General features: G+C 35.4%; 1 protein-coding gene and 1 pseudogene across 5 annotated transcripts in view; both read left to right on the top strand.

Annotated features, from left to right (window-relative positions):
* Positions 1 to 23,739, top strand: part of DIAPH2 (diaphanous related formin 2) — an 891,422-nt gene that overhangs the window by 333,923 nt on the left and 533,760 nt on the right. The window lies entirely within an intron of this gene.
* Positions 9,476 to 23,421, top strand: LOC137217251 (uncharacterized; annotated as a pseudogene).

Genomic DNA, 23,739 nt, shown 5'->3' with positions numbered 1-23,739 from the left:
ATTTTTAGGGTGATGAGAAACTGGGGAAATGGTTCTCCTATAAAATGCTATATACATGTTCACATACATTGTTTCTACTGTTGACAGTGTGTGATGTCCGTCCTGAACACCTTTGGAGTATGGTGTGATATTATTTTCCTTCTGAAGTAGAATAGGAAAGGTTCAATAAGGTGACTTTAGTGAGTTTTGTCAGAAGAAAACCTCTGTTCTCTAGGTATATGTCTGTACATATATGTGAATTTTGTTTTAATGCAAAGTTGTTTACATTGTTAGCTTTTTCTTAGAAAATAATGTTAAGACTGTGGAAGTGCAATTCATTTCTAGTAAAGTGATTTTATGCTAAAATTAATGTTCGTTGTGGAAAATCTGGAGAAATCATTGGCAAATTTGGAAACAATAGTATATAAATTAAAAATTACTGTCATCTGGAATTCTGGCAGCTCAACATAATGATTTTTAACTTTTATATAATATTCTCAAAATCCATCTTTTCAGATAGATACATGTTCCTTAAAATGTTACATATGTATATGTATGATATATGGATGTGTTAGCTTTTTGGCAATCACAAATTTCATTCCTATTCAGCATATTACAATATTTGATTTTTTTATTATTATATAATTTGTTTGTTTTTTGCGGTATGTGGGCCTCTCACTGTTGTGGCCTCTCCCGTTGCGGAGCACAGGCTCCGGACGTGCAGGCTCAGCGGCCATGGCTCATAGGCCCAGCCACTCCGCGGCATGTGGGATCTTCCTGGACCGGGGCACGAACCTGTGTCCCCTGCATCAGCAGACAGACTCTCAACCACTGTGCCACCAGGGAAGCCCCTATTTTTTCTTTTTTTAAAAAAAAATTATTGAAATATAGTTAATTTACAATGTTGTGTTAATTTCTGCTGTACAGCAAAGTGACTTAGTTATATATATTCTTTTTCATATTCTTTTCCATTATGGTTTATCACAGGATATTCAATATAGGTCCCTGTGCTATAAGGCTTGCTATTTTTCTTATTCTTTCCTTATTTCTAATAGTTCCCTTCTGTTTAATTTTCTTGAAAATTTCATAGTTGTTGTATCTTTCTGTGTGCCTGTTAATTGATTCAGATTATTCTAAAGGTTCTAACAGCCAACAAATATCTAGTGCTTCCTTATGTGCCTGGCATTGTTCTAGGTGTTTTACACATATTGACTCAGTTAATTCTCACAATAACCCAATGAAAGCTGATAATATCCTCATTTTATAAACGGGAAAAGTGAAGCACAGATTAATTAATCAAGGTCACACAGCTAGTAAGTGAGAGAGATGGAGTCTGAACCCAGGCAGTCTGGCTCCATGGCTCATACTCTTTAATTCCTTCATTATACTGCTCCTCTTGACTTGTAGGACATTTTATCAAGTGAAAAGATTTACCAAAGCAGGCATTTCACTTACTATTTTCTATTGATATTACATGACAAACATATCTATGCATTTTAGCCTTTATAATATTAAATATTTTTGAGGGTGACATATTGGAAGCAGATTTGGATTCATGCCTATAGAATTAAGAATGTAATCAATGTAAGAATTAAGAATCACAATTAAGAATGTAATTAAGAATGTAATCATGTAAGAAAAAATGGTTATGCCGTGTTGGTATAGGTAAGATTTTTAGATTCAGTATTTTATTCGCAATTTACTTTTTACCCATGTAAATGAACAGTTTAAACTTATTATCTTGGCAGCGACACTACACATAAAAGATTTTCCACGAAAACATAGCTAAAGATGACAAATCTAGTCCAGTGTTACCAAAGTCAGATTTCAGTTGGAATGAGTACCGATCAATAAGCAGGCATTTGAAAACAAAATTTATACACACTCACAAGCACACAAAGACACACAAATATACACTAGTCATTCTTGCAAGTTATAGTCCGTCTAAAAATTTATAAGTATTAGTCTAGGAAGAAATAGTAGCCATCTGCAATACAATGAGATACTGGGAGTTTTCTTATGTATCAACTCACATGAGAAGATAGACATTGTTTCTTTAGATCTTAGGGACTAATCAAAGTGGATTAGAAATCTTTACACTCTTACATTTAGGCTATTGTACCCAGAAAAAATATATTTCTACTTTGTGCATAGATTGTGCTAAAAGTATGATATTGCCTTTAATGTTTTCAGTTAATGTTGTCAAACTCTTTGAAATGGAGAGGTTTGTAAGATCCCTGAGTGTCTGTGAAATCTTTGGCGATACCTTCAAACGAACACCCAGGAGTAGTATTCATATCTACGCATATTACCAGAGCGAGTATCTCTGAAAGAGATGCATGTTTAGGTTGTTCCCACACCAGAGAAAGGCATGCTTTGGTCTGTGTAGGCTAGAGAGGCAAGAATAGCTCTCTTTGTGTGTCAGCCATTTTCACTCCTCCACCCAAATGAAGGCCTTGTCTCCTCTCCCTTAACCCTGTTAGTGCTTGGTGGGGGTTATGTTCAAATGTAAATTTACCAGAGCTTTGTTCTAGTAGCAGATGTGAACAGTTTCACTTATATTTCCACTTATTTTTCCTGAATCTGATCTGATGAGAAGAGTTAAGGAAACAAAGCAACTAGCCAGGGCAGGATGAAAGCTGGTTTATCGCTCTCTGGATAAGAGCTGATTTTTCTTGATTTCTGGCTCAAAACAGCTGAATTATTTCTCAAGTTGGGAATGACCTAATCTACTAAAGATGGGCTAGCTCATCAACTCTGACCACTCCTTCTTTAAAAAGCCAATAGGCTCCTGCTGATTAGACCTGATTCCCTATATTTTTCTAATATCCTAGATTGGGGGTGGTGTTCCTTCTGAGAAAGCTAGCATCTGGCTATCTGGGGGACATTTGCTTGTGGTGGCAACAGTTCTATCATGTTAGGTTTTATGTGCTACTGATAGATTCAGCTCTAGACTTAGGAGTTACTTACCCAGAGGTCAATTAAGAATGCAGTAATCTCTAAACCAATGTTCCATCTTCAACAGTCTAGAAGTCATGTGGTAATTTTTATAAATAGTAAACAGACTTATAAACCATTTCAGTCAACTTTCTCCTAAATCTCAGGTGAAGGAGGTTCTCCTCCATTGTGAAAACTGAAGATGGGAAATAGCCTGTTCCCCTGGTTGAATGTTGATAGGGTCCAGCAGAGACTTACGTGCCAACATCAAGTACAGTATTATCTTTTAGTACCCCAACAGATTCATGGTTCATAAGAGACTGAGCTCTTGCCTGACAATTTTATATGTTAACTGGGGTACATTTATTTATTAAGGGCATATTTGATACAGGCCATGAGGACATTATGATACCCAACTAGGGGTAGAGGGAATAAAAGCATTTGAGAATTATTATAATCCAAACTTGAAAATGGAAACTTCACTTTAAAAACAGGATAATGTTATATTTTTGATAATGTCCCCAAAAGTCGATGATTCTTCTTATGAGGACTAATATGTTAACATAGATAGGAAAATATCATTTATAATACTTGTCCAGCTGCCATTTGGTTAGGAAATAAGAAGTAAACAGTGTAGTAGGTGCTCAATAAATATGTTTCAAGTGATTGTTTTAATGCATTAATATCAAATTGTTTTTAAAAAATGATTCATATTGAAAGCATCATGGAACTTAAAAGATGAATTTACTTTTATAGTATATCTGGGGTATATCATGATGTGCTTTCCTCACCAAGTCTAACTTAATTAGGAACTCAGGGAGTACCATCCCCAGAAGGAATGCTTTTAAATGGGAGGTCAGGGGAGTTTTCATATGGACTTTAAACTGCAGGTGGCTCTCTTGATCTTTCAGTTCTACGTTTAGGTTAAGAACTGTTGCTCTACCTTCCTCCTGTCCTCTAACTGCTTGGAAAAACATTTTCACTCAGATTATCAGACCTCCTCTTGAAACTTCTGATAATTGTCTTATTATTGGATCTTAAGCAACATAGCTTTGTTTTCTCACATGTAGAAGATTGATTTTTAAAAACATATTGCTTAGCCTTTCTTTAGAATGCTTCTGGTCTTCCTTTGCATGTCTTGTATGAAGATTTTCTAAATCTCAATTATAGTGTTGATAATGCTTCTGGAAAGTATACCAGTGTTCTAGCATTATTTTAAAAAAAGATGATTCTATTCATATTTCTTCTCATTTTCAGAGTAGCGTTGCTATTTTATCCCATAATTTATTTTGGACTCATCTGGTACTAAGGGTTTTTAGAAGTACCCAAATAACTGGATATGAAAACCTATTGGTACAACTCCAGGTGGAAACCTAAGTCTCATCTGTCCCTTTATTCATTCAAATGTTTATTTTAACGAAATTGCCTGGGACCGTGAAGGTGTGGAGATACAAACATTTATGCAAATTATGTGCAGAGTAGATTAGAAATAACATAGCCCTTAGTGTGGATTGTTGAATTATCATGAATCATAATATCACTTTACATTTTTACAAGCTGCAAACCTAATTCTTCCTTTTGTCAAGTAAGTCAAGTATATGCAACTGTTACTTTTTAAGGTAATAACAGATTAGTCTAATCTATGATGGCTGATAGAGACAGTGCTATAAAGATATTTCTTGCCAATACTTAATTGTGTTAATGCTGTAAGCATCAACAACCAAAAGATTGTTTGCAATAAAGGTCTTATACTAAGACATTCATTAAGTAATGAAATATAACCCCCAATGTCGAATTCTATGTGATGAGAATGCCTTATAAATATTCTTGTAGTAGTGCTATAAAAAAAAGGCACCCATACCAAACTGACCTTAAGAATGACACATGTGGCATTACTGCAGCTGGGCTATTGTCTAGGAGATTCACGGAGGAGGCCTCCCAGGAATTATTTGTATGTTCCTTTTGTGTAAAGTTTTTGTCTGGAAAATCACTGTGCAAACAGTAGCTGTTCGATAGCACCTGCTTCTGTTGAGGGAGAGTGAGTCTTTTATTTAGAGAGCATCAGTAGCCATTTCATTCATCACTGCACAATGGACCTACATAAAGAGGAGCATTCCAATGACGCCAAAAGACATCAGTGCTTCCCCCAAGCAGGGGCGCTTGTCAACACTGAGTCTGCCTATGTTTCCTTTTGACTTTTCATGGAATTACATCCAGGTCTTTATTTTGAGGGGAAAAAAATAATTGATGCAGAACAAGAATGGAAAAAGTTTTAACTGTAATTTTGAATTTCAAAAGCTGTATTATGTCAAAAGCTGTGGCAATGTCACGTATAAGCTTGGTCATTTGCATAAATATTACTTTAATCTTCTTAAGGTATTAGAAAATTAATTGCATTATAAAAAACAATGATGCCAAAATATTCCATAGAGTATCTTTGAAAAATGTTCATGGAACTGTTTTCAATGTGCTTATTATTCTAGCATCTAAATGATATTTTTTGTATTCCTTTATGGCTAATCATCTTCAGTAATGATGTCCACATTCGGCACCTCTCCTGCTTCCCTGCAATTTCACTGACTCCTGGCAGTATGATGCCCATGTTTGCTATTCTATTAAAACTACCTTCTCTCTGGCTTCTAGCTACTACCTCCCAAACTTTTCTGTTAGCTATTTCTTATCATTCTGCATCCTTATATTATGCTTCACAGGATCTTCTTGATACATACTCTCTCTCTTGCTTTTGCTTTTTTAGACAAAGCAGTGGTTTTAGTATATTTACAGAGTTGTGCAGCCATCGCCACAATCTGATTTTAGAACGTTTTCATCATTGAGCAAGAAACCCCAGCCCCTTAGAAGTCTCTCCTCATTTCCTATCCTTAATCCTCTGCCACTTATAAGCACTAATCTATTGATACTTTCTATGAACTTTGCTATTCTGGACATTTCATAAAAATTGAATTATATCATTTTTGGCCTGTTGTGTCTTCTGACTTCTTTCACTTAGTATATGTTTTCAAGATCCATCCATGTCATAGTATATATCAGTAATTCATTCCTTTTAATGGCTGAATAATATTCTATTGTACGATTTACCACGGATTGTGTATTTTTCCCTCAGGTGATAGACATTAGATAAACAAAGGTTGTTTCCACCTTTTGGCTATTGTGAATAGTGCTTCTATTGATATTCATGTACAAGTATTTTGTTTGAATGCCTGCTTTCAATTTTGGGGCCTCTGTACCTCAGAATGGGAATTACTGAGCCATATGGTGATTCTGTGTTTAATATTTTGAGGAACTGCCAAACTCTTTTCCAAAGTGGTTGTACCATTTCACATTCCAACCAGTAATGTAGGAGAGTTCCAGTTTTTCCATGTCCTCTCTAACATTTGTTATTATTTGTCTTTTGATAGTAGCCATCATAAAGGGTATGAAGTGGTATACGATTGTGGTTTTTTGGGGGTTTTTTTTGTTTTTTTTTTTTGCGGTACGCAGGCCTCTCACTGTTGTGGCCTCTCCCGCTGCAGAGCACAGGCTCCAGACGTGCAGGCTCAGTGGCCATGGCTCACGGGCCCAGCCGCTTCACGGCATGTGGGATCTTCCTGGATCGGGGCACCAACCCATGTCCCCTGCATTGGCAGACGGACTCTCAACCACTGTGCCACCAGGGAAGCCCACGATTGTGGTTTTGATTTGCATTTCCCCAGTGGCTACTGATGTTGGGCAGCTTTTCATGTATTTATTAGCTATATGTATATCTTCTTTACAGGTATTTATTCAGATCCTTTGCCCATTTTTAGTTGGATTATTTGTCTTTTTATGGTTGAATTTTTATAAATATCTTCTATGGACTGTCTTTTCATTTTCTTGATAGTTGTCTTTTGAAACAAAAATTTTAACTTTGATTAAGCCTGATTTATTTACTTTTTCTTTTGTTGATTGTGCTTTTGATTTCATATTTAAGAAACCATTACCTAATCCAAGGTCACAAAGATATGCACTTACGTTTCCTTCTAAGAGTTTTATTATTTTAGATAACTGCATTCTTTTGCACATAGATATCCAGTTGTCCCAACACAATTTGTCGAGACTTTTCTTCCCCATAATTTTCTTGGCACCTTTGTCTAAAATCCACTGACCATAAATAGAAGGAGTTATTTCTGGACTCCCAGTTCTATTCCATTGATCTAGATCTTTGTGTCAGTACCATACTGTCTTGATTACTATAGCTTTGTAGTAAGCTTTTAACTGGCAAGTATGAGTCCTCCTTTTTTTCTTTTTCTTTTTGATACATACTGTCTTATCCTTCTGCTTTCTTATGATGATCAGGTTTTCTTCCCACCAGTGTGTGACCACGGTTTTCTTCGGCTTTTCCTTAACATTCTTCACTGGTCCCCATCACACCAAATACCTACCATTATCACATCCTTTGATGGTTTTATATAATCTTATTGTCTTTACTTAGAAAAATATTCCCAAATCCTACCTACTTAATAATGTTCTGTGGGCTGAGGAGTGGAAGATGGAGAAGTAAGACAAATAATTCAATAATAATTCAATAATTTAATTGAATTTAAAATTAAATTAAATAATTTAAATTGACCAATTAATATATCTCAGGCCTGAAGCGAATCAGAGAGGAGGTAGCAGAGATGGAGAGAAGTTTTTGAGAAATCCTTTAAAGGTAGAGTGAACAAGATTATTACTATTAGAGAAATAATTGAACACTTGAGAGAGAACCAAAAAACAAGTTGTTTTGCTATATATTAGCAAAAATCATAATCGCCACCACTTCCTCCTTTTTCTTCCACCAATCAGATAGTTATATCTGAGAGCAAGATGATAAAATCTCGTTTTAGTTGAAAGTGCTAAAGCACGAGGCAAATATTTTTGATGGTTTGTTATACTTCTTAGTATTGATAATTTAATATTACAATGTTATACCTATATGTACCTTGCATACCCATAAGGTATAAACTCTATCTGGCAACAAGGGGAAATATACAAATCACAGGAATAAAGAACTCATATTTTCACACTCTTATTTCAGAATGACTTTAGTGTTTCCCCTCATGTTTTCTATATGTGTTTCCACCTTAATCAATTTTGCTGCACCTGAATCAGATATAGCGTAGTATATAAATAGTAATATCACTGATTTCATTTTTCAAGAGAAAATTATATTAACCCCTTCAGAATTTTAGTGAAGTGTTTCTTCATGGCACTGTGAAAATATAGTAGTGTCATTTGTACCATGATGGTATAGCTACTGATTCTAAAGTAACTCATGGCTTAAATTTTAGTGAGTAGAGACATAATTTTAATACAAGAAAGTCTTTTATAGACCTCTTGCCTTTTCTGCCATATTTTTGAGCACTGATTTTATTTCCTATTTAGTTTAACTAATTGCTTTATTCAAGACTTTAAGATATTTGTTCAGCTCAGAGGTGTTACTTCTTCTACCCTCTTTATACATCCATCTTGACTTGTTCTGGCTTCCCAAGGCCCACTGATTAACCATCGTTTGCAGTATTTCTCAGCTCTAGTGTGTGAGTTGGAATCAGTCTATGTAGGGAGACATTAAGTATTTGCTGAAGCTGATGTCTACAGTTTACCTCAGGGGAGCCATTTAGTTATGGAGGCTACTGGATTCTGGAGCCCCACAAGAGGTCTCCATAACTAGATTTCACCAGAATGCCCTATGATAAAATTTTGAGGAATGACCTTATTATGTTTTCATTAGAACCTAAGGGAGAGAAGAAAGCCAAAACTCTGATAGCACTATACAGAAAGTTAGAGAAATAATGGGAAAAAAAAACCCATAATTCAATAAACCTTATGACATAATGTATTCCCATATTTTTGTCCCAGCATCTTTCCTTATAGGAGTTGCCTACCTGTATCCAGTCTTGTTAATAGCAGTTTAACTGCAAATGCTAGTTGCACCTTTCTGTTTTCTTCAGTCAATACACATTTATTAAGTGCCCACTTCTTTCTAGGCACTGTGCTGAATGCTGGGGAGACAGAAGTAAGACTCTATGTCCACAGGCAATTCAAGTATAGTGGGGAAGATAGGCAAATAGATTATTATCATAACATGTGATAAACACCAGAAGAGAGGTTAAGTAGGGTACTGGAGGACCACTGAATTGAAGGGAAGTAAGAATTCAGAGTGGATGTTGATGCCAGGTGTGAGTTTCAAAATCTTAATAAAGATTAGTCAATGGAAAAAGGAGATCGCGGTAGCAAGGAATTCTAGACAGAGTGGAAGTACAAATTGAGGCCTGTGTTACGGTATGAGGAATCAAGGTGTATTCAGAAAACTCTTAAGTTGTTTGGTATAGTGAATGGGTAGTGTAATTCTAGGGAAAGTGGTAAGAAATAAGTGTACAGAAGCAAGTAGGGGTCAACTCATTAATGACCTATTCTGCAGTATTTAGGAATTTGGACGTTTTTTCCTAAAGGCAACATGGAATATGAATTTTAAGCACAGAATTGACATTTTCACATTAAAACATTAGATCACTCTGATTATGGTAGGAGAGGTGATTGGGACATGGTTGCAGGTATGGAGGGGACATTTGGACTTGAGGAAGAGAGACGTGTCTGGAGCTTATTGCAATAGAAATCTAAGCAAGACATTGCACACGTCCAAACGAAAGTAGTGGGAATAAAGGCTGGTACAAATTCTGTAGATGTAGAAAGTATAAAATTTAATTCCTAGAACATGATAAGGGCTATTATATTACATTACTCAATTTATTAAATTATAGTTCTGTTTCCTGAGGTTATCCCTGTCATCTTGATTGGGATTTCGAGTGGTGATTGGGCAATTTAGTGCCCAAATCTTTGAACTAATCTCAGTTTTATGCCACTAGATAGCTAACAGTAGCTATTATGTGTAGGATTTTTACCAGTCTTATTTCTCTAACTTTTAAGCTCTTGGGGGCTGGTGTAGCATCTCTCTCACTCTTGTCCCCCTTTATATCTCCTATTACTGGCATATTCCACTTTAAAAAGCACTCAAGTCCACAAATTTTAGGGTAAAAAAAAGAATTTGGAAGAGATTACCCCAATTACCTGAAGACTTATATAATATTTCCTGGAACATTTTATTAAGAATATATTATAAAAACTTTATTTGTACCCTTTAAGTTTTGCCTAAAGGGATGGAGCCCCCTTATTTAAGAGAGTCTGATTTGTATAACTAACTACGTTGGTGGTTTTATGTTTTTCTCAAATAATGCAGTAAACCTATTTTTGGTCAAAATAATTTAATTTCCATTACTGGCATCTCTGTTGGGATGATTAATTGTTTATCTCACACAGTCATTTGCTGAAGGACTACTCTATTTGAAGGGCTGTAATACCCATGTAATAAGACACCATGATGCTCTTAGGGAACACATGTAAACCATTGTATGGTATCCTCCCCAAAGGTTCTGGATTCTGTATTCTGAAAGTCTCAAGTCCATTGCACCCATCCACAACAACTTTTCTTCTTTTTCTACTATAAAAAAACAATTCCTAGTAGGCTATTAAAAATTTTGTTGAGAATATTTGATCTTCAGATATAGTTAGGTATGCCTAGATGCCTCCAGATCAGATATCCATTCTATGTCAAGAAATGAAAATGTGAGATTTTTAGGAGTAAGATCAGAAAACAGTTAAAACCAGTTAGGAACGTTAAATATTTAGAATCCTCACATTTGAAATGTGCTTATTTTCCGAAGTAAGATAATAGCACTGGAGAGTAGAAAGATTCCAGATCTAATAAACTGAGTCAGTTGCGTTAGAGTGCTAGTAAATGTCATTTTGAAAGGTCATCTCCATTAGTTCCTCTGTTGCTGTCCTTGAGGTTTTTTCCTCTCTTTCTCTCTCTTCTTTTCTTTTTAAGATGATCGCTGGTGTACCATAACTTACTTTTAACTAAATAGAGAACTTTATGAATTATTTAAAGCCTCTATATTTAAGCAAAATAAAGTAATAGAGAATGTCTAAGTAGTATAACAACATAAGTAAACACATACTTTCTTCAAAGAGAAGAGCTGGAAAACAAAAGTCACTATCACAAGGATTAGCAAATTCACTCAGGGTCAGATATTTTGTGACACATAAGAATAATTTTTTTTAAAAAGTCAGTGGATCAAGGTAACTTTTCAAACTCTTAAAAATAAACTATAAATATTGAGTAAATCCATATTTTGATGATTATGACGTTACAAGTAGGTATTAAGCACAAAGGCCCCCAAAAGAAAATATACATAGATGTAAAGGGTAAAAGTGATTTAACTTACTCTTTTTTTTTAACATCTTTATTTGAGTATAATTGTTTTACAATGGTGTGTTAGTTTCTGCTTTATAACAAAGTGAATCAGCTATACATATACATATATCCCCATATCTCTTCCCTCTTGTGTCTCCCTCCCACCATCCCTATCCCACCCCTCTAGGTGGTCACAAAGCACCTAGCTGATCTCCCTGTGCTATGTGGTTGCTTCCCACTAGCTATTTTACATTTGGTAGTGTATATATGTCCATGCTACTCTCTCACTTTGTCCCAGCTTACCCTTCCCCTCCCCGTGTCCTCAAGTCCATTCTCTTTGTCTGCATCTTTATTCCTGTCCTGCCCCTAGGTTCTGCAGAACCTAACTTGCTCTTTTGATGACAACTCTTTATATTTATATATAACTTGTAATTAGCATGAAGGCAACTGGTCTACCAGCTGGAACTGTCTTTCAGCTGGGAATGTCTTAAGTCAATTTCTTTCTTTCTTTTTTTATATCTTTATTGGAATATAATTGCTTTACAATGTTGTTAATTTCTCCTGTACAACGAAGTGAATCAGCTATATGTGTACATATATCCCCATATCTCCTCCCTCTTGCATCTCCTTTCCCGCCCTCCATATCCCACCCCTCTAGGTGGTCACAAAGCACCTAGCTGATCTCCCTGTGCTATGTGGTTGCTTCCCGCTAGCTATCTATTTTACATTGGTAGTATATATAAGTCCATGCCACCCTCTCACTTCGTCCCAGCTTACCCTTCCCCCTCCCCGTGTCCTCAAGTCCATTCTCTATGTCTGCATCTTTATTCCTGTCCTGCCCCTAGGTTCTTCAGAACCCTTTTTTTTTTTTAGTTTCCATATATGTGCCTTAGCATACAGTATTTGTTTTTCTCTTTCTGACTTATTAAGTCAATTTCTTAAACTTTCTATTGAAGGTTATTGATAATTTAACAGGAATTTCAAATTTAAATTACACAAATCTGAAGTTATTAATTTTGTTACTTTTTGTGGAGTAGGCATTTTTAGTGGATATGTTTCTGAGACTGTGATACTGTTTTGTGAATTAATCTTAATGGCAAATACTTTTATTACTGCTAGAAATGAAAAATAAAAGGGTGCAGGTATTGCCAGATAGCATTTGGTCAGAATCGTTTGTATATAGAAATTAGATTTTAAAAAGTCAACGAAAAAGAGAAAATAGTTATTTCAATAAGTATTGCAGTCTACTTGTATTATTGACATGTAAATAATTAACAGTTTCAAATATATTCTGAGTAGAAACACATACATGATATAAATTTGTCTTTAAAACAATCTGTATGGTATATACAGGACAGATTTTTTTTTTTCAGTATTGTTAGCCTAAGGTTCCAAAAAATAGGAAAGTGAAAATCAATCTGGAATTGTCAAGTCTGCAAAATATCTTACCTTGGGATTGTACAGAACTGGTTCTGAAAGAAAAGTCAGAAACTTCATCCTCCAGCAATGTTCTTTCATAACATAGGACTGCAAAAAATATAGAAATCAAGCTACCGCCATGTAACGTTTTAAAAATTAATCCATACCTGAGACCCCTGCACCACTGTGTTATTTTAACATAACTTCCTTCTGTCACTTATAAAGAACTGGATTCAGAACATTATAGTTCAGGCAGGAATATATTACCATTGTAACTACTGAACACTCTCTGCTACCTAATTTTTTAAAAGGGCTTGTGTGTATGTGTGTGTGTGGCCTGGATATCCAGTAATCTAGGAAAAGTCTCTGTATAACAGTGAGCCTGGTATTTTTCTAGACATTGTTGGTCTCAGAGGTCCCCATTAAAAAGAATAAGGATTGCTACTTCTCAAACCTTGTCAGATACTGGGCATATTACCTGCATTCACAATGGAGGCATTGAGGGTAGCAGTCTACCTTTGTGATAACCTTGTTTATAGACTTACAGAACATATCGACTACTGTATGCATCATTTCTACAACACTACCAGACCATTGCTTGTAAGATTTTGTAAGAAATACACAGGAGAATGGAATCATAGGTCTTGGATTCTGCAATGTCTAACCCAGTCACAGTGATGCAGTGCTCAAATGAACTATAGCAGATTTAATGAGCAATCTAGGACAGAGACACATGTACTGGACACACCAGGGGAAGAGACTATGTGTACAGGGACTAATTATCATGAAATATGAATACATTCATATAAGTAGTCTTGATCTATGGGACTCCTTCATTATTGGGAATGATTTTTGTGCCAAGTTAATGAAGAGAAATTCAGGCATTATGCTGTATAAAGAATTTTAAAATAGTATTTTAACTTTTTGATTCTGCATAGTCTCAATTTCTGGAGCACACACACAAAAAATGAAATTGCATATCATGAAATAGTATGATCAAATGAAATGGACCTATTTTCTTCAAAGTCTCAAATACACAAGGTGGGAAACAGTAGCTATTCTTCATAGAACCAATTAAATTGATTAATGAGTAGTTTGATAGAGATGCACTAGATATTATCACTTTGATATTTTAAATAAGGTGATCTGGGCACATTATATTCCAGAATATATGCCTCTAGCCAGAGTGTTGAAAATCTTGGATTCAGTTCTTTGGGGGCTATAAAATGTCTTTACCAAAGAAATCATCAATTTTGAGGAAAGATTTAGAGAGAGAATGGAATTAATTTGTTTTAAGTTTAAGGCTTATGGAAAGGGGAACCAAAGAAGTGGTAGGAGGAATAATATTCAAAAACAGATTTAACTCCAGTTGAAAAAAATTCAGGAGTATAAGAGCTGTCTGAAAATTAGACATTTCATTCAATTTAAACTATTTTATTCTTAATTTAAGGTTTATAATTTAGCATAAGAACACCTAGAATTTAAAACTACTTTTGATAACTGTTAAAGACTCTAAATTGAGGAATTATTTTTACCACTCCCACCCCCTTCAAAACAGTTTGGCATTAGATTCCTCATTTAAATGTATGGCTAGATTTTATGTAAAATACACAATTAATGTTAATTTTTTTTTTATTTTATATCTGACCTCAGTAACATTTTTCATGTGCTTTCTGTTTACAAACATCTTAGAAACTGCTACAAAGACGATATTCTTGAAGAAAAGTCAGTGTTTTGAGATGTGAAATTAGAAGAAAAACAGCTAACATAAACCATATATCTATTTTATAGAATTCTTCTAAGAAACAGATTATTTGTATGTAGGATCATAGTGCTCTGTGCCATTTAGCAGAAAAGCAGGCTCTGTATGGCGCTTACCGTGTCTAGTGCTCTCATGGTTGTCCACAATACTTTCATACCTTTATATGCACTCATTGGGTATAACTGGAGCAGGGGGTTACACCTATTTTGGTGATGAAAATAGAATAGGAATAGTAATAAATTTAGAAATAATTATCATTCTATCTGTCCCAGCTTTGAACAAGTCAAAAAGCACATGGTGTTTTTCATTTCACTGTCAGGACACTTTTGAGGAGAGAGTTGACTGACAAAAAGTGGGTCATGAGTCAGACTAAACTGCTCTTTATTTTACGTGAACATACTTAACTTTAGGGATGTTAACTTAGGGATGTGCAGTAGATATATGACAGTCATCAAAATAACAGAGGATACTTGCTGAGTGTTGAGCATTTAGATTGTGCTACATGATGTGCTAGATGAGTTTACCTAAGACTCTTCATTTAACGCTAGCAGATCCCTTGTGAGTTAAAGGAACTAATTTTTAATCTCAAAATTGCAGTTGAAGAAACAAATTTATAAAGATGAGCATTTTGCTTGAAGTCATACAACTTTTAAATGTAAATCCAGAATTCAATCGTCGAATCCACTTCAATACAATTGAATTATATAATTAAACATTGAGATGAATGAAAATTTCTCTTGAATCAACTTTTTGATTTAGCTGGCCAATAGATGACCTCATTCCATCTTTTGTGTACTGTACTGAAATACTGCTGTTAGAAAATCATCCTAAGCTTTCTGCTGCTGAGATCTCAGGCATGTATGTATTCCCTTCTACTTCTTCCACATACCTTTTGCTCTTGCAAATGTTTGTAATTTGGCCTCTTTGTCTTGACACTGTGGTTGCTACACATAGTGTCTCTTTCCCCTAAGGGTTACCTTGGGGGCTGTTTTCATGTTCCCTTTCATGTCCATTTATACCATTTAGAAAGCATAGAAGAGATTTTTTTAAAAAAGATCTCTTGAATTTATATCACCTAATTGTGATAGCCACTCTTACCATTTTGTTATGAATTATTTCAGTGATAGTTTGTGTTCTTTTTTTAATCTGTTTGTATTTTTTTTAATAAAATAGTATCTTACTGTATATATGGTATATACTATATTCTGCTTTTTGAGCCTAATATCTTCATGGGACATAAACAGTAATATTTTGCAAATACGTGATTTTAATGGCTGTATAAAACTCCCTCATAAGGATATACCCTGATTTATTTAGTAATTCCCCTGTTGTTCAATATTTAGATCATTTCCAATTATTTGGTCTTATGCCACATGGACTAGTCTTGTATATATTAATCTTTTTGTAAACCTCTTATTGAAATTACTAACAGAAAGGTATGAGTTATCTTCAACTCTTGTTATATATTGCTAAATTGTTTCTAAAAACCTGCTCAAATTTAGATTCCTACCAGCCGTAAATGAGTGGCAATCATTTAGAACCATCACGCTGAGTATCATAATTAAAAAATAATTTGTCATTGATGACTGAAAAACTGTATCTCATTGTTTTCATTTGTTTTATTTGCTTACTAATTATGTTAAACAGGTTTAATACATATTGACCACTTGTGTTTCTTTGTCCATTATTTGTTCATATTTTTTACTCAACTTTATACTACAGGGATAATATTTTTCTTATTTCTTTAAAGATCTTGTTGTATGTTTATAGTAACCCTTTGTCACCTTTATTGCAGTTTGCAGTTTTTTCCCTAGAGTTTTCATTTGCATTTTAATTTTGTGTTGAACTTTTTTAGCAAGAAGTAAAGTGTTTTTGTTTGTTTTCGTGGAAAGCTGGTGGAACCATTTAAACCAGAATTTCCCATATAGGTAGAAAAATTTTACTTTAGTTACTCCAGGGACACAGGGGAGAGTATAATGATTGTAATATAGACTCAAGAGAAATTATACAAGTAGTGCTATTCATTATCCCTGGCTTCCATTCAGAGGGAGCTAAGCTTTGTTATTTTCATATTCCCCTTCCTGAGTCTCCATCTGTGACAGTCTCTTGGCAGGATTTCAGTCCACTTCTATCGTTTCTATTTGTGGTTGGAGCTGAGCCAGCTTCTCCTGCTCTCTGGGAGGAGTTCCCTGTCACTGTACACATATTGGCTTGGAACTCTTGTATTGGCAGAACAATATATGCATACGTGTAGAACATTCAAGTTTCCTAAGACTCAAGTGGGTCATAGCTATGTCATCAAACCAAAGCATATTCAATCTGAAAGCAACCTTAAGTCTGAAAATCTCACTGTGCAGATGAGTCAAACCCAGAGACACTGCTTTTGTTTTCTTTCTCAGGCATGCAGACTTCACTGGAAAATGGTGAACTTGCTTGAGTCCCGGACAGCCACACTATGTTGTAGAGACTTTGTTGGTATTGATCCCATTGCACTTTTACTTTGTACTTATAATATATGGGAGTATAATATTTTCTTGATCTAATAGAAGCTAGGCTACTATAGTGCATGATTCTTGTCAAAAACTCTATGAGACTTGGCAAATAACCTAGCCATTTGAGGGTTTTTCCAGAATGTGGTATCTGTGGTGGTGTTCTGTCTATGGTGCTATTATGAAAAGCATTAATTAAACACACTTACGTGTTTGTTAACATAGGGAGACAAAAGTAACTGTTTTTCACAGTTTACATAACTTAACAAACATATCTCAGTCCATGTGAGTACTACTTAACTCACAGGTCTCACAGCAGTTTGGGATAGCCATCATTTCCCAGCTTGGAATGTTATAGGCTGGAAATATGTTGGGGCCTCAGATGAAATATATTATTCCCTCCTGACCTGACAGGACTGTAGCTCACATCATCAGATGTCAGGGCTTTGAGCAAGCCTGCCTCTGCGTGGTTTATCTTTCCCAGCGATTTGAGACTTGTGGTTGCATTGAATGTACTTTGAATTTCATGTATATCTCAGTTTTATTAGTCTGTATTTGGGTTTTTTTGAGGGTTTTCATTTTAATATGTAGATTGACACATTTTTATACATGTTGCTGGAGGCGCTTTTGCAGTGCTACATTTTAGAAATCAAAATAATAAGTAATACATATGGTGTTCATTGTTTTTCTTTTGGTTGCCTTTCTTTTGATGACTGTAACCTTTCATGGGAAGTGTTAGTAACAGATCTTTTTTTTTATTCTTCTTGCTTTTTGTTCTTTTTCCTGTTTTCAAAATAATAATAATAAGTTAGCTTTTCAGACAGGTCTGGCATTTCTTAATTTGAAAATATACTGTTCATCTTTTTTTAATAGACTTTCTTTTTGGAGCAGTTTTAGGCTTACAGGAAATTTAAGCAGAAAGTTCAGAGTTCTCATATGCCCCTTCCCTCCCCCCACAGAATTTCCCTTATCATTAATGTGGTACATTGGTCACAATTGGTGAACCATTTTTTTTGTTTTTGTTTTTGTTTTTGCGATACGCGGGCCTCTCACTGTTGTGGCCTCTCCCGTTGCGGAGCACAAGCTCCGTACGCGCAGGCTCAGCGGCCATGGCTCACGGGACCAGCCGCTCCGCGGCACTTGGGATCTTCCCAGACCGGGGCACCAACCCGTGTCCCCTGCATCACCAGGAGGACCCTCAACAACTGCACCACCAGGGAAGCCCGGTGAACCAGTTTTGATACATTATTATTAACTAAAGTTCATAGTTTACATCAGAGTTCACTCTTTGTGTTGTACATTCTATAGGTTTTGACAAACACATAATATCCTGTATACGTGTACTGATATTTGGCTCATCCTTTGATGATGGTGTAGTCACTTCTTTGGCTTACTCATTCATTCATTCATTTAGACTGTACCTTTCTCCAGTAACTATTTATTGAGTGCTTAATAAATAAAATTTGTTTATTTGAGTGTTAAGACACTCCGAGAAACTCTGTAGGAAGTCACCAACCTATGCACCCCAGTGATGAAATGAGGTAATGTGTGAGAAAAGGCTTTAAAAGGGAAAATGCTTTGCTGACCAAATGGTATAATAACTGATTACTGATTTTAGATTTCTGCTTGTGAAGTGTTTCCCTAAGTTCCAATTATATTTCAGACATTTATTTGCAAGGAAATGGTGTATGGGGGCTGTTTTAATTGGTGGCCGTTCTGGGCATTTTCCTGTTTGTGATGGACATTTCTTCATGTCTTCCTTATTAGAAGTTAGTGGAGGCATTAGAAAAAGCAGTATTTTTCCTTGGAACTAATTATTCCTTGCTTCTGGCAAAGTATAAGTTAATGGGAAATTTTGACTTCACTTAATGAATTTCCCCTTGTAAAATTTCTGCAATAAGTTTATCAGTTAGTGAGAAAGAATTCTAATATTTACATTCCCTGAATGGGTCAAAAATGAATGGGCGGGGGCTTCCCTGGTGGCGCAGTGGTTGAGAGTCCGCCTGCTGATGCAGAGGACATGGGTTTGTGCCCTGGTCCGGGAGGATCCCACGTGCCGCGAAGTGGCTGGGCCTGTGAGCCATGGCCGCTGAGCCTGCACGCCTGGAGCCTGTGCTCCGCAACGGGAGAGGCCACAACAGTGAGAGGCCCACGTACCGCAAAAAAAAAAAAAAAAAAAAAAGAATGGGTGGATCATTTTTTTTAGTGGAACAAAGCATTCCAAATAAATAAATAAATAATAAGTAAGTAAATATCAGCAGAAATGAGGAGTATAAATGTAGACTTATTTAAGTTAATTTATTTTCTTTTCTAGTTCTATCATTCTTTTTCTTTTTAGTTGTAAGATTATACATTGACTAGCTGGCCGTGATGCCTCCAGGCTAGGCGTTACCATAATTTCTTGGCAAATTCTTACATAATCTGCTGACTATTGCTCTTGCAGAGGTTAGTTGTTATTGTTCTAGCAGGAGTTTAATTGAGAGCATATGATTTGAAGTCAGGAAATCTGAGTTTAAATCTTAGCTGCTATGCAACCAAGAGCAAATATTTTACCTTCTCTAAATCTCAGTTTTTTCTGAGTCATGATAATAATACCTTTCTCATATGGTTGTTAGTGTGATTAAATAGAATAATGTACATGGAAAACATTGCCATTAGTCACTAGTAATTTGTTGTTACAATAATGACGGTTATATTGCCATAGACCAAATTGGACTTCTTCTTGATCCATGAATACATTTCTAATGTTTCTTACACGAGTTTATTGAACATGGGAGAGCTTTCTTTTCATGGCTAATGGCTGTGCTTTGGAAAAATTTCCTATTCAGTGTAGAACTACAGTTCTCTTTCTATGTAAATCGGGAAGCTAGTACTTTATTTTCTCCCTCTCAGGCTTCTGATTTATGTTTTCATTGAGTGACTATCGGACCATTTCTAATGTCATAAGATAAAATCCAGAAAATAGTTGAGTCAGTCATTGAAAATAAAGTCTAGTCAAAATTCTTTTAACTATATTACATTTTAAAATAAGAATGCTTGACCTTTGAGTTTTACTATCATAATATCAGCCTTTATTGTCTGTGTGTGTTAACCTAAAGGACTGAAATCCTATTTGTGCTTATTTTTGTTTTGTGAGGTCAGTTCAACTTTGACAGTCCCATAAGAATAAAAGAAATGAAACAATTATCACTAAACTGGAGAAACTATTGCTTATTATCATCTTGTTTATTTTGTTTGCTACTTAACTTGGCACTGAGGAAAAATTTAAGCGAGTTTATGCTGAAAATCACTGCTAAAATTTGGAACTCACCATAATTGGTCAAAATAAATCAGTTTTTCAACCAGCTGTTTTTAAGTAGCTATAAATTCGATTGAAGATGCTTTTATTTTTTTAACATCTTTATTGGAGTATATTTGCTTTACAGTGTTGTGTTGGTTGCTGCTGTATAACAAAGTGAATCAGCTATACATATACATATATCCCCATATCTCCTCCCTCTTGCATCTCCCTCCCACCCTCCCTATCCCACCCCTCTAGGTGGTCACAAAGCACCGAGCTGATCTCCCTGTGCTATGTGGTTGCTTCCCACTAGCTGTTTTACATTTGGTAGTGTATATATGTCCATGCCGCTCTCTCACTTCGTCCCAGCTTACCCTTTCCCCTCCCCGTGTCCTCAAGTCCATTCTCTACATCTGCGTCTTTATTCCCGTCTTGCCCCTAGGTTCTTCAGAACCATTTATTTTTTTTTAGATTCCATATATACGTGTTAGCATACAGTATTTGTTTTTCTCTTTCTGATTTACTTCACTCTGTATGACAGATTCTAGGTCCATCCACCTCACTACAAATAACTCAACTTCGTTTCTTTTTATGGCTGAGTAATATTCCATTGTATATATGTGCCACATGAAGATGCTTTTATTTTTTAAACAACCTTAAAGTTTGGATTTTTAAATCACACTTGTCTGACAGTATCTATAGATTAAAATGCATGGACATTAGTTTTGATAGTTCAAATTCACTTATTTAGATGTTTAAAATGAGATTTCTTTTGTGTTATCCAGAGTGAAAGCTGGCAAAATCAAGTGGACATTGATTTTTGATAATAAAGTTCATATATTTATGGCTGCAAATATTACTGGGATTAGACTGTTTTCCATGTTGGTATTTTTTCAAATGAGTGAATTCCTTTTTGTGAATGTGGACAAGCTTCACCAATTTTAGCATTTCAATTTTGGAGAACTTAAGATGAGTCATTTTTCACAAAAGGCTTTATCTCTTGAATTCTTTGCTATCTTTGCTTGACAGAGGGAGAGGATTTGATGACTTTCTGAAAACTCCCTCTGCTACTTGGCCCCATAGTGTTTTAGTTCCCTGTAATAAAAATGGAGCAGAGACTTGAAAGGCCAAAGTCATGGACACAGAGAAGAACAAACAGCCAATTAAGAGGACGAAAAGAACAATCAAAAAGGAGTGAGAAACAGGAAACCACATTGTCCCCCCAATGAGAAAGGAAAATGTTTCAATAAGAAAAAGTAATCAACAGCTTACTTCTTTAGGTAAAAATAGTGATATTTTGCCTTTTCTGGAGGATAATTTTAATGGTACATTGCAGAGATTTTGGAGGAGGGAATTGTAGGTGTGCTTTTAATATTTATAAATTATTTTGAGGGCCATGCATGAAGGCTGTCTGTACGTATACTCCCAATAAAATAACACAGCTAATACAGATGAGATATTAAAAAAAAAAAACTACTTACCATCTAGTGAGCAGAGACTTTCTTTGCCTAATTTGTATTTAGAAAGCTCTAAATTAAAATGCTAAAAGGAAGGCAAACAGTTGCAGCCAGTGCTGCTGGTATTGTAAATACAACTTGCTTACTTGATATAATTTTAAATAAATACTCTTGACATTAAGACATAATGCTTTCTGATCATGTAATGGTAAACCACAGAATAATAGAAACATGTTTGAAGTGGGCATAGTTTTACCACGGTGCAATATTAATTGTATGCTTCTATATCTTCAAATTAATTTGTGACATCTCTATACGGAGATAGACTTGTATAAAGGAAAATGAATAACTTTTTTGTACAAGAATGTCATTTCATTTGTGAACCATCATAACAGAGTTTCTGTCTGGGCATACAACAATGGAAATATGTAATGTTTTAGCTTCCAAAAATACTTTGCTGTATAATAAGAAATTCTAATTTGGCAGTAAAAGAAAATCCACTAAATAGACATATATTTTATATTTATATAAAATTTTTTGTTAAATCTTACACAAGACAAATACCATATGATATCACTTATATGTGGAATCTAAAATATGGCACAAATGAACCTGTCTACAAAACAGAAACAGACTCACACACATAGAGAACAGACTTGTGGTTGCCAAGAGGCAGTGGGGAGGGAAAGGGATAGACTGGGAGTTTGGGGTTAGTAGATGCAAACTATTACATATAGAGTGCATAATAAACAAGGTCCTACTGTATAGCACAAGGAACTATATCCAGTCTCCTGGGATAAACCATAATGGAAAAGAATATAAAAAAGAATGTATATATGTGTATAACTGAGTCACTTTGCTATACAGCAGAAATTAGCACAACATTGTAAGTCAACTATACTTCAATAAAAAAAACATTTTAGAAAACCTTATACATGACCAAATAGACACTCAGTTCTGCCTTGTATTAATAAATTGCCTAGTATCTTCTCTTTAACATAGCTAATTTATACCTTTTCTCTTCTTTAACCTCTTTCATGACCAAGTTCTCAATCCCCAAATCACACACCACACAGACACATACACACAAACAGATATACACACACACTCTGATCACCCGCCTCACAATTCTTTGACAAATCTAGAAGCACTCAATTAAGAGTTCCTTCATCTCCCCGTGTGAAACCTACCAAATTGCCCTGCATCTATAAGTGTACCATTTCCTATGACTGTGGATCAAAAGAATCCCTCCACCTGTGGAAAAATAGCTTGTCCACTTGGGCAGTGGTTCCCACTCCTTAGTGATTCATCTCCTTTCCCCATGCTATATTTAGTTTTTCATCGCAAATGGATCATTTTCAGCAGCATACTAACATGCCCTAGTATCTCCTCTCTTGAAAAAAAAGGAACCACTCTTGACCTCATCACCCTCTCCAGCTGTTACTAATCTCTATGCTTTCCAGCTGTTACTAATCTCTATGCTTTCCAGAGAGCAAAACCCCTTGAAAGATTTCTCTGTTGCTGACTTTGCATTCTCATCTTACTCTCTTTCTTCAGTCCCCTCCAACTAAACTTTCATCCCCATCACTCCAGAGTCTACTCTTGTCAAGATCACCAGTGACCTTCAATGTTTGCTTTGTAATTATTGTTTTAACCTCTCAGCATCATTTGATACAGCTGATCACGCCATCTCTCATAGAGGACATTTATACATGACTCCATACTCTCTGGGTTTCCTTCTTCTCCAGCCCACTCTTTCTCAGTTTGTATTGTTCACTGTTTTAGTTGCTTTTGAGATATGTCTTGGGGCTGGAGTCAACAAGATTTGATGATGAACTGGATGTGTGGGATAAAAGACAAAAAGGAATCAAGAAAGACTCCTAATTGTTTGGCCCAAGCAACTGGATGATGGTGCCGTTTATTGAGAAAGGGAAGACTTGGCTAGTGGTAGGGTCAGGGTTAGATATGAAGAATTTTGCTTTGGCCACGTTATGTTTGAGATACCTTCTAGACAGAGATCATAGTGAAGATGTCAGGTAAGTAGTTGGATTTGAATCTGGAATTCCAAAGATTAATTATAGCTAAAGATATCAATTTAAGATCATTGTCACGCAGATCATATTAAAATAATGCATCTGCATGAAATC

The sequence above is a fragment of the Pseudorca crassidens genome, chromosome X (genome assembly GCF_039906515.1).
Source record: "Pseudorca crassidens isolate mPseCra1 chromosome X, mPseCra1.hap1, whole genome shotgun sequence".
Taxonomy (NCBI): Eukaryota; Metazoa; Chordata; class Mammalia; order Artiodactyla; family Delphinidae; genus Pseudorca; species Pseudorca crassidens.
Note: the sequence above shows the minus strand (reverse complement) of the source record. Positions and strands in the feature narration are given on the sequence as shown.